This window comes from Nilaparvata lugens, chromosome 2 (genome assembly GCF_014356525.2).
Source record: "Nilaparvata lugens isolate BPH chromosome 2, ASM1435652v1, whole genome shotgun sequence".
In the NCBI taxonomy this organism is placed as follows: domain Eukaryota; kingdom Metazoa; phylum Arthropoda; class Insecta; order Hemiptera; family Delphacidae; genus Nilaparvata; species Nilaparvata lugens.
In genome coordinates, this window is record NC_052505.1 from 87885066 (window position 1) to 87902536 (window position 17471).

Consider the following 17471-nt stretch of genomic DNA (forward strand, 5'->3'; position numbering starts at 1 on the left):
ATGAGCTAAAACATGCAGAGAGAGAGAGAGAGAGAGATCAGCGTACAGGGTTGTTCCAGTCACCCCTCACTTTCAAATTCATTGCATTAGTCATTGTTGAGAACGACATTGGAAAATTGGAACTCGGCACATTATAAAACCTACGCTACTTCATCTCATTTGAATAGAGAATGATCTGCTCCATTTTCAAAGGAATAACTAATCAGCAGAACTCATTGTAATCTTTATAAGGCAATCTGAATATTCTTTATGGATCACGTGTTTGAATTAAGTAGACATGTTTATCAACTCGATAGAAAATTCCACAAATCAATTCGACACTCCATATATTTGCTCTTATGAATGTCTGCTTCCTCAATCCTCTAGAAATGGGTTGTATAACCCTTCCTGGTCTAGATTAACATTTACCTCGATTGATATGGCCACAAAGACTTCACGTATGCTCCTCGAGTTTGAAAATCTAATGTGAGAATTGAACATCTTTTTTTAGAATAATATTTTGTGATTTAGAAGCTACATCAAACTGTTTGATAAGAGATGAGCAATTAAGTGAACAACAATAGATTTCGTTAAAGTTTGATAAGGCTTGGGCGATCATTAGATCACTTACTACGCATTGTGGGCTAAATAATGGAGATGAGACAGCTGTACTACAATACTACTAGCATAGCCCAATAAAAAACAACCAAGAGCTGATTAGGTTTGTCAGTTATGAATCAGAACCAATAAAAGATTTCGGAGCTTGTATAGACTAAATAGAATTAAATTCAAGGTCTTGAAGCCCTCAGGCTCAATTAGGCTTCCGATTGATAATTCGGAATAGATTATTCATGATAATTAATTCTGAACTATAAATAGACTGGTATTGATAGGGAGAAGTGAAGAGTTATGGGATAAGAGTAGTTGATTGAAAGCGTAGCCTATTCTCCTCCATCTCATAAGGCCTACTGACTACTTGGATAAAGAAGGATTCAGAGGCTAATATTAATTGGATGATATTGGCATGAATTACGAGCCAATCTCTGCGATTGTTATCGCATATGTATTATTTCGAATGTACATATTTTTACAGAAAAAAATTTTTTATAATGAAGTACTCAGAGCTAATATTGGCTCGAAATTTATTGTAGTCGCATATGTATTATTTTGAATGTACATCTTTTTACAGAAAATATTATTTAAAATAATATTTGAATCAAATAAAGATGAGATATTTTTATTGTACTACACAAATCAAGTACCTAATCAGGAATCTGTCATAAACTCATTGTATGTGAGTGTTTCATCCTATTTAATTCAGTTGCATCAATTGCAATCCAAGCATCTTCCTATAATTTACTGATACGTGCAGGGTGGATTCTGTTGTGACTTTATGATACCATGATTGTTAGAATTAAAGCCACAACAGATCTCCACATAAATGAATAAGCTCGGATGCCGATGAGAAGCAGAAAGCAGAGAATCTCTGCTTAGTCTGATGATTCTCCCAGTTGACGCATCCAGTGATAAATATCAAACACTCCAAATTCAAGCTCACGTTCGCTGGTTGTAGAATCCATTAGTCCTATCTTGACAACATTGACTGGAGATATATATTCGGCATTTCTCTTCCACAGGGGGACGAATTTGAAAAGAAACTCAAAACCTAAGCTGGAGTGATGAGCAGCTAAAAATTCCTCGCTGTTATAATACCACCCATCACTAGACCTTTTCTAGCAGAGTGAATAGTCTAGGAATAGGTGTCTAGGAAGACATATTGGATAACAAGCTTACCCACTTTGGATTTTGATTGTTTCGATACATTCCTTAGCTTTTCCAGTTGTGATGTTCGTGTTTATATTTCTCACAGTTTTGCTTCATAGAATGAGCAAATCAGTTACGGATAGATTCTATCTTTCGATATGTTTACTTTTTCTCCATTATCACAGCTATGATCGATTAGTGAATTTTTGCTGTTGATGTGTTGATATCTCATCTTCAGTAGGCCTATTTAGAAAGATTCTCCATACATTATCCAGTTATCAAATTAGTTTGAAATCGTTATGAGCAGAAACGAGCAATGAGCCAAGTCAAGGAATCCGAAATAAAAAAAGTCGGTATCGGAAAGATTCTTGATCAGTCATCAAATTAGATAAGAATTCATGAGCAGCAACGACCAATGAGCTAAATCAAGAAATTGAACTACAAAAATGTGAAACTACACTACTTTGAAAAATCACAGGTCAATGGACGGCTACTAAAATCAATTAATGAATTGGTTCTCGAAATCTTAATTCCATATAAGTTTGCACTTCGATATAAGATGCACTTTTAAGAGATGAAGGAATCAGAGAATGTCAACCTTTAAAATCAAAATGGAGAGTTAGACTAGCTGATGTACGTTCTATAAATCTCTGATTTCTAAATTGAAATTCTAGTAGTGTTTAGTTAACTATATTGAGTGATAGTCTTTTCTTAGAGGCTGAGGCTATTGGTGAAAGTTTTGTAACTAGAATTTTGTCTAAAAGTGGAGCAATGAGCGAAATTAAAAGGTATTTGAAGTAGTCAATGTTGTGACAATATGACAATATGATGTCAGATGACAAGACTCTAATATTTTTGTAATAAACTGTTATCTTCTACTAAGACTGATACCGCTCTGCTTTTGGTGGTACCCGCCCAGTTTTGTTAATACTATAACACTAGAAGAGTGAAATGATTAGAAGGAATGTCTACAATGTGTATATGAGGTCTGCAAAGTAAATAAGGCACACTTTGATCCAGGAAAGAAATGTGATACGCTTTTTGTAAAAATGAGATTATTGTATCATGTGTATCACGTGAGAGCTGTCTGTTCTTTGAGTTGTATAATGATAATGGATACACACGTTTCTGAAATCATTGCCTGACTGTATCAAGCATACATTGAGTTCTAATTGATTGATGAAATCATTCATTCTTTTCATTAAATTAAAGGGTCGAGGAAGACTGGAAAATGTGCATGTCATCTTGCAATCACGACTGAAATGAACATATATACTGTTCGTAAATTTGAAAGTCATAATACCGTACTTATTTATGGTCTCTCCTTCAGGATTAACACATATAGCGAAACTTGTTTCATCTCTTTTGATCTCTGATCAGATAATCATCATGGTATTTATTAAGTTGATGAATAATTTATACTGTTTTGTCATGATTCATTAACATTATTAATCTATACTAATCAATTTTCAAGGTTACAATTGAATAGCCTATATATCTATTTTTCAGTGATGGCTTATTGATTGAATTAACTGCGAACTGGAACAAATAGAAGAATAAAACATTGTTTTGATTTAGGTAGTGTGAGTAGTTGCGTCTCAATATGTGCCTATAGCCACAGAGCTGAATGAATGAATAAATGATCGTTTTTAAGGATTATTCACTTGAAAAGAAGCTGAAAGATTCAAATTCTGTTCCTTTCGGCAACTTCATGAATTCTTGTGAAGCTTGATTTCTTATTCGCTCCAGTCTGTATTTTGATTTTGGAAGAATGAATGAATGAATGCTGAATGAACGAACATTTTCAGCCTCTGGAAACGAACATAACTCGTTTCCGCTATGATTTATGCATTTACGTCACAAAAAAAGAAAAATAACACGTTAACATGAGATTTGAATTGGATTAGGGTCAAAATGCCGATATGAATCGACAATACTAGCGAGAAGGCGATAAACATTCCTGAACAGACCAGTGGAAATTTCCTTGCCCTAACTCGAGACACTTATAGAAACCTTTGCAATCAAAATTAATTTACATTAATCGAGAGTATTTCTGTAAAAGTCACTCTGTAGCCTTGTTCGTTGACTGGATCATGATATGAATAGAATATTTATGAATCAATCTGAAGTCGATAAATTTAGAGGACTCTGCTAGGCACTGCTTACAATCTTCAACTCAATATTTATTTACACCGGTTGTCATCTTCACATTTTTGTTAAAACAAGAGAGCAACTGAATTTAAATATATTGATACTCTCAGACCGATGTAAATTCATCATTGTGATAACCGTTCTCTATTAGTTACAGGTATATCAAGTACAATCAATGTCATATATACTCCTACATTAGCGTACTTGTGTAATCAGTCTCAAATAACACTACGTCCGGTTTTGCGTCAAGGTTTTGCATGCATGCTATTCCATACAATGATTTTTTGAACAGGTTAGTTTTATTATATGAGTAATATGAATTTGAGCTAAAAGGTTACATTTGACTAAATGCGTTGCATCATGAAATGAGCTGCAGATGAGTCGAGCTGAATCAATTACTCTCAAATCATTCTAGAATTGCAATATTCCCTTGGATATCTTTCACTGAAAAATAATTGAAATTATCCTTTCCCTCTATGTTTTTAGATATGTATCTAAATCCGTGAAAAGCTGATTTTCTATGGCTCAAAACTTGAGCCATCGTTGCATTGAAAATTTTATTTTCAGTACAGTCTCACTAATTTACTAATGATCAGTGCCAATTATTGACCACTTGTCATTTTGTACAATACGTTATTTTAATCGTGAGATTATAAAAAATGATTGACTTGATTGTTGATTTTGAATTTAGCAATGTTAACACTTCCTTTCCGACTTGATTCACAGATGCTGTAGAGGTGATCAGCAGTTAAAGCATAACTTTAGGTGAAGCAAATATGGATAAATTTTTTCTCATCAATCTGCGGCTTCAAAAAACATGAGTTGGAAAATATCGAAACATCTTATTTATAGATTCTACTCATCCAAATTGTTCTTATAATTTATCTTCATCCAAATTCATGACGGAATTTTCTACTAAAACAACTACAGTAGGACTTGAAAAGTAATGCAACCAGAGTGAATCTCGCATTTACACAATGAAATGCGTGATACAACCATATTAAGGAATTTAAGTGATGCAACCATAATAAACACAATATTATTGTATTCACAATAATACCGTGAATAGAGTAACCGTATATTGTACATATTGTAACATTCAAAATACGTTAGATTGTGGTGACAAATCCGTCATAACCATGCATGATTAATAGCACAAGCACAATAGGTATCTATTGATAGCACAATATATCTTTATTAAGTTCACATAGTTCACAATATATCTTTATTAGTTAGTTCGGTATGTTTTATAATATGTTACAGTAGTTCAAAGTGTTTATTGGATATGTGGTGTAGTAATACAATTGAAGAGCAGGGCTGGTAGAAAGGAGTGAGAATTTTTCTTAACAGACAGCTTCACGAAATGAAGTCATACACCGAATAGTCGAAAAGCGTGGAGACTGAGTGTGGATGATTAGTGGGGACCAGGAGCAGACAACGAGACCGGCAGACGTCTTCGCCTCCTCTTCCTTCTTCTACTCCTCCTCCAAAAGTGAAGAGGAGAGGGGTGGGTGAGGATGAGCCGCGTCCGATTCACATTTCACGGATAGGAGAGGGTTGTTGGTCGCCTACCCAATCACTGCGGGTCAAGCTGGCAGCAAATGTGCTAGGGAGCAAATGTGCCAGGCTGCTAATAGCGCATATCGCGCGACATTTGCTTTGACACTGTGCCTGCCTCACTCACAGGTGGCACACAAAACTGACGTCAGTCTCTCTCTCATTCCCTCACTCTCTCTAACACCCTGACGTCTCTTCCGTCCGCCAGTCTAGACCCTGACAGAGGGCATTCACAATAATCCAACCACAACTTGCAAAAAATCGCACCGTGCTCGCTGCCAAGTCTAGAAGGTCGAAGAGCGTTGTCATAGTTTCAGAATCGAGTCTTGAATTTGTTATTGCTGACCAGAGAACAGAGAACGAACTGAATGAGAATCAGCTATTAAACATTTGCCTATGATAGACGAGAACAAAGCTAAGTAACAAATTGAAAAAGTATCCAACTGTGTTATCTATGCCGCCTATAACAAAAAAAAAACGTCATTCAGATTTTAGTGTTGTACTGAAAAACGTATGCATTCTGAATGATTGAAATACTGGGATGTTGTCAGAAATAACACTAATTTATTGCAAAATTACATTCATGTTCCAACATAATCTATGCATTCTAATCTGATTCGGTGTTTCAATTGAAAAACTCAGGAATTACTCCAACGTAAAAGTTGAAAAACTCAGGAATTACTTCAACGTAAGAGTTGTAACTACTGTACATGAATAGGGGAGATCACCTATTGATAAAAACGTCTAGAGAGCATTGGAATGAATTTCTTCATTTAAACCCTATATTTAGAGTTCATTTTTGGCACAGATATCTTGGATGTCATAGATAGTATTGCGAATAGATAGAGCAACACAGTTGTGTTCTATAAAGAAGTTTATTGAATCATTCGCATTCTTTCTCAATTGCTTCATACGTAGCAATCATATTATTCGAACACCTTCTATGTTTCAGTGAACAAGCACTCTCATACTGTTTGGAAAAAAATAATTCACATAAAATTTTATGTTTAGCACAACTAATCGTTTAGTTAATTGATAGAGTTATTGATTGATTGACTTATTCAATTGAATCCACTAGTCAGAAAGCAGGGAAGATGTGCTTTTTTTATTATTTCTGGATGGGAACATTATTTGGTGATAGAGGAATCACATAAGCTTCCGAGCTATATGCCAAGAATTGGATAGTGGAGCTTTTTAAAATGCCTGTTATGAGAATCTGGATTTGTTTGTATCATTTATAACTTTCAGTGCTCATCTAGAATCTCATTTATTTCCTTAGAATTCCGAGCAGAGATAAAAAGTTTGGTTGTCATGTTGAATGCTACTTTTAGAAAGCATTTTAATGGAATTCGAACATTCTCTTTGTTGAAAGCAAACAGGTGACCTCTTCTTGTAGCCCTACTGATAGGATCCATGATAAATAATATGCCTGAAATGAATTCAGAAGTGATAGATGAATTTTGACTCACATCTTGACATCATAGTGGCTAATTGCAAAGAATAATGTTTGAAGAGGTGTTCATGAAGCTTATACCGATTCTCCACATCTCAATCATGTTACATACTTTACCACCTTATCAGGCTCATAATGCTTTTATCACTTGACGTTCTATTAAACTTGATCTCTGTAATATTAATGACCTCTCCCCAATCAAATCGTTGGTAAAAACTGATCAAATTCCATTCTCCAGTTATTAACGACTAGCATTTTTTATGTAAGAGGGAAGAGAAGTATTCCAAGAAAAAGATTGAAAGGTAGTCAATTTATTTGTTACTTGATAACATCAAGGTGATGCTATTCTCTAGTTTTGATAGGAATTGAGCATTCTCGGATTTGATAGAATGGGATAATGTAATATCTGCAATCTCTGTGGACAAAATGGCAATAAGAGATAGTGATATTTGATATTTATTTGAATACATATTACGTTGCCAGGTCTGATAAAACCTATGGCAAACACTATAACATGATGAGCAAGCAAATATCAATATAGCAATGATAAGATAGATTTGAATACTGTACAATAAGAATCACTTATTAAACTAAGTTATAATGAATAAAGAGTTAGGTGCCTGCATACAATTAAAATTCAGTGCTGTATTAAGTGATGAGAGGAGATGAAGAACGGTAGTTGAGGTGAAAAAGGTGAATAAAAGAGATAAATTAACATGATCAATATTGAGATGTTTAATGTGATGAGAGATAGTCGACAATAAGAGATAGACGAGAGCAAAAAGAAGAGATGCGTTTATTTGGTTCACGCCGTTCATAAAGCTTTTTGAACCGCCTGGAAGCGATGGAGGGGATGATTTATTTGTACATTAGAGGCGAGGCAGTCTTGAAAACATGTCAATTCTAATTGGAAACTTAATGGACGGCAGAGTGGCAGAGACATTTATTAAGCAAGCTCGGACCGCGAAGCGCGCAGTTTATATGAGAGTGGACCGAGCGCGCGAAGCTGTTCTTCGATGTAACTTTTCCAAGTTTGTTTTTCCTGAATGAGGAAGGCGGCGGCTTTGCTTCTATTTTGAGGGCATAGTCGAGGTCTGTCCCTCGGCAACCCTCGGACCGAGCCAAGCCTCCCCTCCCCGAGATATAAACATGTCGCTTGGGGAGGCTCCCACGCCGTTTCCGTCGCTAATGAAACGGAGAAGCGATCTGATGACATGTCCCCCGCCGCGAGGGAGAGCAACTCTTTCGCTTCACGCGACCTCCTTCCAAACACACCATCCAACAAAGACAGAAACACATCGGCTCACCGCAGATTGACAGAGAGAGCAGACATTTTACCCAAATTGACTCAAACTACTCCCCAGTTGTCCCCGGTAGCTATTTGCAAGCCCTGCGGACCACATTCTCTTCTAACTGCAGCTCATTACAGAAAAACGAGCGTAAAGTAGTGTCTGCTAACAAACTCGAAGAGGAGAATGCTAGTGGTGGTTTTGAAGCTAGTTAGCTTTAGTGTCCAAATCGTGATAGGAGTCTGTGAAAGGTGACTACAATTGCACCGACCTATTCTTAAAAGGCTAACTTTCCACATGTTGGCTATCAAAAGGTCAAGGCTCAATACCATAGTGGCATGCAACTACAATGTATCCAGCAGCTCTTATCACTATGACTAATGGATGAACTTGATTTGTTGCTTGATTGATTTGTCCATTCTCCTAACGTGAAACCATCCTATTAAATGCATTGACAACTAGACAGAGTTCCTTCAACTAGGATCTTGATTTTACTCAATTGGCCACTAACTAGCACTTATTAATTTTGTTCACCAATTAACACTATCTCAAGAATATATCAAGTTTTATTTTTTACATCAATTTAGAACAAAATACACCACATCTCTTTTTAATAAGATTGAATTGAAATTGTTCTTCATCGATTAACACAATTTTAGAGATAAAAAAACTCTGAAGGAAACAATCAATCAATAACTAATGGTGTTCTCATCAAACACACTGAGTTAAGTTGATGAACTTAGTGAAGTCTTATTGTGAAACTGACTTTCATGTATTCTGCTAATTTCTAGTAAGAAATAAACATTTCCTAAAGCCGGAGAGGAGGGAAATTTCAACATTTCATTCTTTCGAGAAGGATGTTGTTCTTTGATCCCTTGTTGAAAGCAGCTGTCACAAAACGTTCAAAGCCTTTTCAAAAACCTTCCTCTCCTCTTTCTGCCTTTGTTCAAATATGAGTCATAACCTTCTTCCTACGGAAGTTGAATAAGCTTTCAAGGCAGATAAACGCCACTTTTTTCACTTGCTTACGTAGCAAGAATGTAAATATTTCCATAGAGCACAATACAAAAAGGCTGTGTTGACAGGTACTGATTTACTGTTTCGTGAATTTGCCCGCTCCCACATTTTAGTACGTCATCTATATTCTCCGAAAACTTCAGTTTATAAAAAACTGTTGAGTGAAAAGTATTCGAAACTATGAGTAACCAAAATCCTCAAATAAAGGTGTGTTCAATAGTTCTTAAAGCACTCCAATTGTGAAGCCCTCTTGGAAAAAGTAGAGAAAATCTGTTCAAAGAAAATCACGCGTGCAGAAGGAAAATTACAAGTTTATCGATAGAGAAACAGTGGAGGTGTTTACGTGAAACAAGATTCCAAAGTTATTTCCTCCAAAGTAACTAGTATTGCAAACCATTTATCAATATTCATTTCTATCAATAGGGTACAGCCATGGAAGTTTTCAACTTTTTTTGCATCTGAGAAATAATTACTTAAGACATGAAATTTCTAAAATGATTTATAAACTTTAATTTGGAGTCGGCAGGTGCATCTTTGTTGAGACTGACAATCAAACTAAAGATGACTTACCATTTGGATAAATATTAATAAAACACACATCTGTTAAATTGATTTTCCGTTTATAGAAACCGTTCATCAATTTTCATAATCAACTTTTTTCTGTGGATTTACAATATATTGTTGGATTCCATCCAAACCAATTTAGTCATCTTTTAATTGTACAAGACTCTGATAATTAAAATCTTTGTGATCTTTCCTTGAATATTTATGACGATAGTCTCTCCCATAATTAAACATCACGCACATACTGAAGAAATAGAAGGCTCTTCTCGGAGATTAATGTAATTATTGATTATTATTACTCGATGCTTGTTGTGTCAATTATTTATAGACAACTTATCAGCTCTACTGATTCATTAATCCTCCAATGCGTCAAAAATAGCAGAGAATATCATCAACATGAATCTAAATTTGGGTATTCCTGAAAAGTTGAAAAAAATGATTGAGAATAATCTTTTTGAATGCGCAACAGATTCGGATACTCTAGGTTTCGCAATTCAGTAGCTGCGTTACACTTCATTCAAACTCCGTTTTATTAATGGGAACATCCGTTGTAGTACGTAGTAGTATTTAAGAATCATCAATCAATCATTGCTAGGCCTATGTTGCCAATTCTAATATTATTTTACAATCTTACTTTTCTCCAAAAATATTTTGAAAATTTGTTGCACTACAATTTTCCGTACAGACTTCTAAGTATCCAAATTTAACATTGAATTCGAAAATTCATGTTTCAATAGTAGTAATTACAAGAGGAAAGAGGAGGTTATCATGAATGACACGAGCGAAACAGTGTCCACGAGTCAAGTTCAATAATTCATTGATAGAGTATCAAAGTAATTGAAAGTTATCGGACATAATTTGTCAGATATTTAATTACCATCTCTTTTAATTCGACATTATAGGATTTGCTCATTTTCATTACTAATTGAACAATCGTATCCAAGGAAAATTTTTATCTCAATTAGTCTTTTGATGATTTAGTTGAAACTTTCTTCAAAATTAACCATGAATTCACATTAAAAATCAAGAGTTTCAAAGAAAAGCTAATGGATTTTGAGATGAAAGAAGAGTGTCAGCCAGATTCGACTAAATTTAATTCTAATTTATTTCATCGTATCAACAGGTGATTCTCAACCTTTCTGTATTATGAAGTTTTCATCATTTGTGAAATCTCTTTCAAACTCTTTAAAATCTCTTTCAAAGTCTTCACTTGAAAAACTCCAAGTTTACAAATTACATCTGTGAACCAACCGAAATACGCAATTCCAAGAGCATTCTTGAAGATTTCTTTGAAGTTGATTTCCTACATGGTGCACCAAAATATTCACACCAAAACACTTAAAAATATCTCATTTTTTCCAAGATTTCTATTTCTCTCAGATCTCGCAGTCTAGAGTTTACCACACGTCATGTTAATAGTTCTAATTGTAACATCATTGATATTATTTTCTGAACTTTAAATTAGAGTTAGTTGCAATAGTTTTGCTGTTAATGTGAAAATAGTTATGTCAAACAGTTAATAGTTTTCAAGATTTCTATTTCTCTCAGATCTCGCAGTATAGAGTCCACACCACGCCATGCTAATAGCTCTAGAATATTGTAACTTATTGATATTATTTTCTGATCTTTGAATTGGAGTTAGCTGCAATAGTTTTGCTGTAAATGTGAAAATAGTACTGTAATAAAAATAAAGTGATCGTTTCGAAAATATGCTTTTATGTCTCTTTATTTCAAATATATTACTCATGCGATGTTTCTTTGTATTATAAGATTTGCCAGGGCACTTCACTTTTGAGATGACACCCTCTCTTTCTGCAAACGGGGGATAATGGGTGATGTGAGACCTGTGCTCTTGTAAGAACATTAGGAAGGTAGAGTGGAAGCCTAGTTTGGAAGGAGAACTCAATGCTTGAAGGCTATCGGGCTCGACTGCTTCCAGTGAAAGCAGGCTCTTCTATTCTCTTCACAACAAAAATGTAACTCAAGAGGACGGCCAGGAGACAAACACAAAAAACGACCTATCAGTTGAGTTATCGGTTATTTGAGCACATTTTTGTTCGGAATTAACACACTCTCCGAGAAACTGAATTCAGTTGATATCATGCTAACAAGGTAACTAAGTATTATTCTTGGGTGGTTGAATCTTCCCCCAATTCCATTCTTCCGAATGAACGACTTGGAGAGTGGCTCCAGCAAGTGCAGTTTTTTTGTCAAGCTCTTTTTTGAAAAGTGTTTAGACTCCAGACAGGCGTCTCCATTATAGGAGGCCACAGGTAGACAGCTCCCCGTTGGGAACAGCTCTCCTATTACACGCGGCACACAATGCACGGGGGGATCCAGTATAAAAGAGTCAAGCTGCTAATGGTAGTGATGGTTGAATGTCAACCCAAGACTCCAGCATGATTTCGCTAGAATCGAGTCTTGAGGAGGTGGGGGAAAATAATAGTTGTAATGATTTAGACTGCAGCATGATTTCGCTAGAATTGAGTATTGAGGAGGTGGGAAAAAATGTTGTAATAATTTGGACTCCAGCATGATTACGCTAGAATCAAGTCTTGAGGAGGTGGGGAAAAGATTTTGTAATAATTTAGACTCCAGCATGATATCACTAGAATCAAGAAGGTAGGATAATTTTTTTGTAATTTAGTAGTAATAATTAAGTTGGTACTCACTGTTTGCAGGAAAAGCCTTGTGTGAAAACGACCCCGTTAGGCGGACGAGAGTCCTGAGTGAAGCACTGAACACAACACTCACTGAATTCAATTTTTTGTTAGAGAACGCACCACTTCACGATCGGAGACTGAGTCCAACTGCGAACCAGAAACTAGTGCGACAGTAACGTCGCCGGCACCAACAATACAACTCCAACCAACACACTGAATCGAATAAGAAGTGAGCGTGACTCTGCTCGAGCGAGCGGATACAGTACAGACTGAGAAGCAGAACAGACAGCCGCGGCAACGTACACCAATAGACAGACACTGACTGGCCAGCATATACACTGGCCTGTATATACCGGCATCCCCCACCCGCTTCGTTCGCTCCTCCGCTCCGGCGATCTCTTCTTTTTCAGCAGTCTGTCCGTCTGCTGTTTCGCTTTCCTCGACCGGATCCTTGTTGCAAAAAATCAACAGCTTGCAGAAATAGTGGTGTGACGTAGCGCTGATAATTGTTGTGTCCTTGCCGCCCCCAGGACAGCCAATCGGGTGCGCCGTGCTCCTCATGAGTCAGCCGGTCTGCACTCCTCCACCGCCGCTGTCCTCCGCTTGGAAATCCCTCCTCACTGCCCTGCCCAACCATCTCTCGTCACTCTACTTATTATTTCCAGTAGGATTCCATGCTTTCGGGTATTCCATCACCGCTTTTTACAAGTCAGCATGCATTATGAGTGTAATAGTGTAATGTCTTCCTTGAAATCGGAACACGAGATAAACCAGTCATTGAACCAATATTCGTATTCAACTTTGTACGATTCCATGCTTTCGGGTATTCTATCACTCCTTCGATGACTACCTTATCCTTATAATATTCAGCATGCATTATAAATTATTTCTTCCTTGAAATTGGGACACTACAAACCAGTAGATGAACCAAAATTAATCCATAATTATATTATTAGAAATTATTCCACTCGTTCTTTGTACGTTTCCATGCTTTCGGGTATTCTATCACTGCTTCGATGACTACCTTCTCCTTATAATATTCAGCATGCATTATAAATTATTTCTTCCTTGAAAATGGGACACTACAAACCAGTAGATGAACCAAAATTAATCCATAATTATATTATTAAAAATTACTCTACTCGCACTTTGTACGTTTCCATGCTTTCGGGTATTCCATCACTGCTTCGATGACTACTCCTTACAATAAATTCAACATACATTATGAGCGAAATAGAATATCTTCCTTGAAATTGAAACACGACATAAGCCAGTCGATGAACCAATTTCACTTCATACTATCAAATGGTATTCTATTCATTAAGTTTTAATGCTTTCGGGCATCCCATCACTGCTTCAATGAATACTCCTCATGATAACATTTTTAGCATGCATTATGAGTGTAATAGTATAATTTCTTTATTGAAATTGGAGCACGACATGAACCAGTCAATTCATATTCTTTAAGGCTGTGCAAAGGCTAAAAATAAACTTTCTACTCGTGATATTTTTCGAAGTTTCTCGATTTGTATATCATCAAGCTATCAAGATGAAAAAGTTTTCTCAGGAAAACATTTTTTTTCTGGTCATTACTTTTTGAAATATGAGCGCCTAAAGTTTAATTTTTTGGGACAGAACATTTCAAATTCGGTAAGAGATAAATCCATGAGATTCAGAGGATGGATTCTTCATAGGATTGTTGAATAGTAAAAGAAACATTTTCTAAAAATAGCAATTTTTGAGAAAGTTATTCAATTTACCAAAAGGTCATTTTAGGTAAATTGAATAACTTTCTCAAAAATTGCTATTTTTAGAAAATTTTTGTTTCACTAGATCAACAATACCATAAAGAATCTATCCTCTGAGTGTCATGGATTTATCTCTTACCGAATTTGAAATGTTCTGTCCCAAAAATTTAAACTTTAGGCGCTCATATTTCAAAAAGTAATGATCAGAAAAAAAATGTTTTCCTGAGAAAAGTTTTTCATTTTGATAGCTTGATGATATACAAAAACTTCGAAAAATATTACGAGTAGAAAGTTTATTTTTAACCTTTGCATAGCCTTAATCGTATTCTATTTTGTACTTTTCCATGCTTTCGGGCATCCCATCACTGCTTTAATTACTCCTCATGATAACATATTTAGCATGCATTATGAGTGTAATAGTATACTCTTATTTTTAAAAATAATGTGAAGCGAGGAAATCAAAGAACTTTTATTATATCAAGGGCGTTAGATGAGAAACGATATCATTTTCATTAGAAGTGAGTATGTTGCTTATATCGTGAATAATTTACATGAATCATTTAGCAGATATGTCAGTCCTCTAATTCAATCACAAAGGTTGAATGAAATGAAATGTTTCGGGGAAAATTCATGTTTATAATCAATCATTTTGAACGAAACTTCATCCCTATTTCCTCGATAATTCAAATCTTTGTAAACAAGGATTGATCAATCTTGCATAAAATAATATAAATTATTCTTTTTTTTGTACCATAGTATCATAATGCTATATAAATGGAAGTACAGTATATCAATACAATAATTAGGACATCATGAATTTTCATTCTCCTGGGGAAAGTGAAGTGGGGAAGACCGCAGAAATTTCGAATTGATTACCTTATTCTTCCTTTCGAATCAGAAATGACATTCAGATCGAGCTTAGAAAAATGAACACATTGAGCATCACAAAGCATTGTCTCTTCCTTCACTGCAATTGGTCAACAGAAAAGAAATATTCAGATCCTTTTTCAGCTAAGAATGGATCATTGATGCTCCAATGATGGTGCAGCTACCTTGAGGTTGAAGACTATGAATACCATGGAGAATATAAATACTGATACACACTGAGATTAACACTTAATAACCAATGATTAAGTTCAATAATACGTCTAAAGAACTATGAAAATCTTTATTATTGATGAATCACAATATTTTCACGAGTTATTCATGATCCACTCAATTATTACACACACACACATTGATTGTTGATCATCACTGGTTCTGGTTCATTGATTGTAAGCTAATGGAAAATTTCAATAATCCATGAAATGACAAATTTATAAGAAAAGACAATTCATTGAGAAAACTCAATCAGTATGCTTGTCAGTCTCAAGCACTACTCTCCACAATTCCATCATAAAAGTGTAGTTCACTCAAATGAAATTCCACGTACTATTACAAGTTCAATATTACATAATTTTCTAGTGAACTGTCTAGATTTTTTAATACAAGTTTATTTTTAAAAAATATAGCTCTTTTTAAGTATCATATTATGTGCGAAAGTATTTTCTGTTGATCGTGACCTCAGCTGTTTTTGCTAACAATGTGAACCGGTTTGATCAATCAAATGGAATTACCCCTTTACTGGGAATTTGCTCTATAGTGAGATGCACTTGAATTGTCAGCATTTTTTATTTATTAAATCAATGTTTCCCATCTAACCAATGCTGAAGAGGATCTCACTATAACAGATACATCAAAGCTTCAAAGGAATGTAGATGGTAATGCCTTATCTATGATACCCTTTTGAACAGGAAACCTCGCTAGAATTAAAAATTATCAAAATTTGAATATCCTATCCCAAAAATATATTAGAAAATTTCTCATACAACGCACCCTTCCTGACAAGAGATCGTGTAATAAAGATAGATGAATTTTATTTATTTACATGAATACATACATTGAGACAACAGGTTAAACCCTTATATGTCTCCTTGATACATTACAACGTTCTTCATTCAAAAAATTAGATTTAAAATAAACATCAAGCTGAGAATAAAACAAGAGTAAAATAAAATAAGAACAAAATAAATTATGTAACAAAAAAAAGGGTCTTAACAAAAGAGATATGTGTTTTTTATTTTTAAAAAAATCCTATCTCATAGCTAGGATTCCTATCATGAAGAATAAGAAACGAACATGCAGTACAAGAGCAGAGGAGAAATTGGCTACCTGTAGGAGTATTGAACTTGAAACTAGTGGTAGCTTGGTGGTAAATGGTGAGAAACCTTGTAAGCTTAAAATCATGAACACGTTTTGCAACAAGCTGATGGATATAGCTAGAGGCTTCAACTTGTAATTCAACCTGTAATATTATTTAACGTGTAATTACTTGTAATATTATCAGAATATTGGAAGTCGAGTATTAACTCAACTGAACGAATAGGGAACCATGAAGCTAACCAAAAAATACGACTCCAATAAGAGAAACAGTTGGATTACCTTTAATTTGATCATTATTATTATCATTATTAGCGTATGGCGTATATTGGCACACACAAATACATATTTGAAGAAAAATCTGGTCGTAAAACCATTGAATTGGATAACAGAAGATCATACAAAGGAAAATAAAAAATAATAGGAATAGTGACTCCCATAGTACGTATGGCGCGGTGCATGAAATGTTTTTGGAAAAGGGTAAATTCATCCATCCATTCACTCCTCATCCATTTATTTAATCAAATTAGACAATCAGGTCTACATGACAATCACATCAGCACGTTTCAGAGAAACACGACTTTCGCGTTTCGAAGAAATTCGGTGTGCACTGCTCTCATCTATCGGTTTCAGTGAAACCAAATTTGACGTTTCATGAATAAAAAATAATCCAAATTTGAAATATTGTATTTATAAATTAGTCATTTTATCCCTTATAACCGTCAAATTTGATAAACTTGAGTACCACGGTGTTGCGCCTTAATATTCACTTCAGTTCTGCTTGTACGTCCCACAAGTGCGTGTGCATACATTACCACCGACCAATAATAACAACGTATACCGTATGAAATAACCTTATCTAATATTGATAATCATCGTTCAATTATACCAAAAGTAATAATCATGTAATAGTAAGCGAGCAATTTCTGAATATATTTTTATATTTGGTTATTTATATGGTTGTTTATGTCCAACAGATTTCGAAAACGGCTCTAACGATTTTTACTTAATTTGAAAAATAGTAGGTTTATGATATAAAAATTCGATCGCACTAGGTCTCATCCCTGGGAAAACTCCCTGAAGGACA

At 35.0% G+C, this 17471-nt stretch overlaps 1 protein-coding gene across 5 annotated transcripts in view; it reads right to left on the reverse strand.

Annotated features, from left to right (window-relative positions):
• The window catches only part of LOC111057547 (ion transport peptide-like), a 514789-nt gene that overhangs the window by 26766 nt on the left and 470552 nt on the right, over positions 1-17471 (reverse strand). Inside the window, exon 1 of one of the 5 annotated variants that reach the window (XM_039422023.1) lies at positions 12447-12764. The exons of 3 other annotated variants lie outside the window; for them this stretch is intronic. The gene's annotated coding sequence lies outside the window, so the exon portion shown is untranslated. Of the gene's footprint in view, positions 1-5269; positions 5557-12446; positions 12765-17471 lie in introns of those variants that run through there. One more of the 5 variants, XM_039422026.1, reaches the window with a different exon arrangement.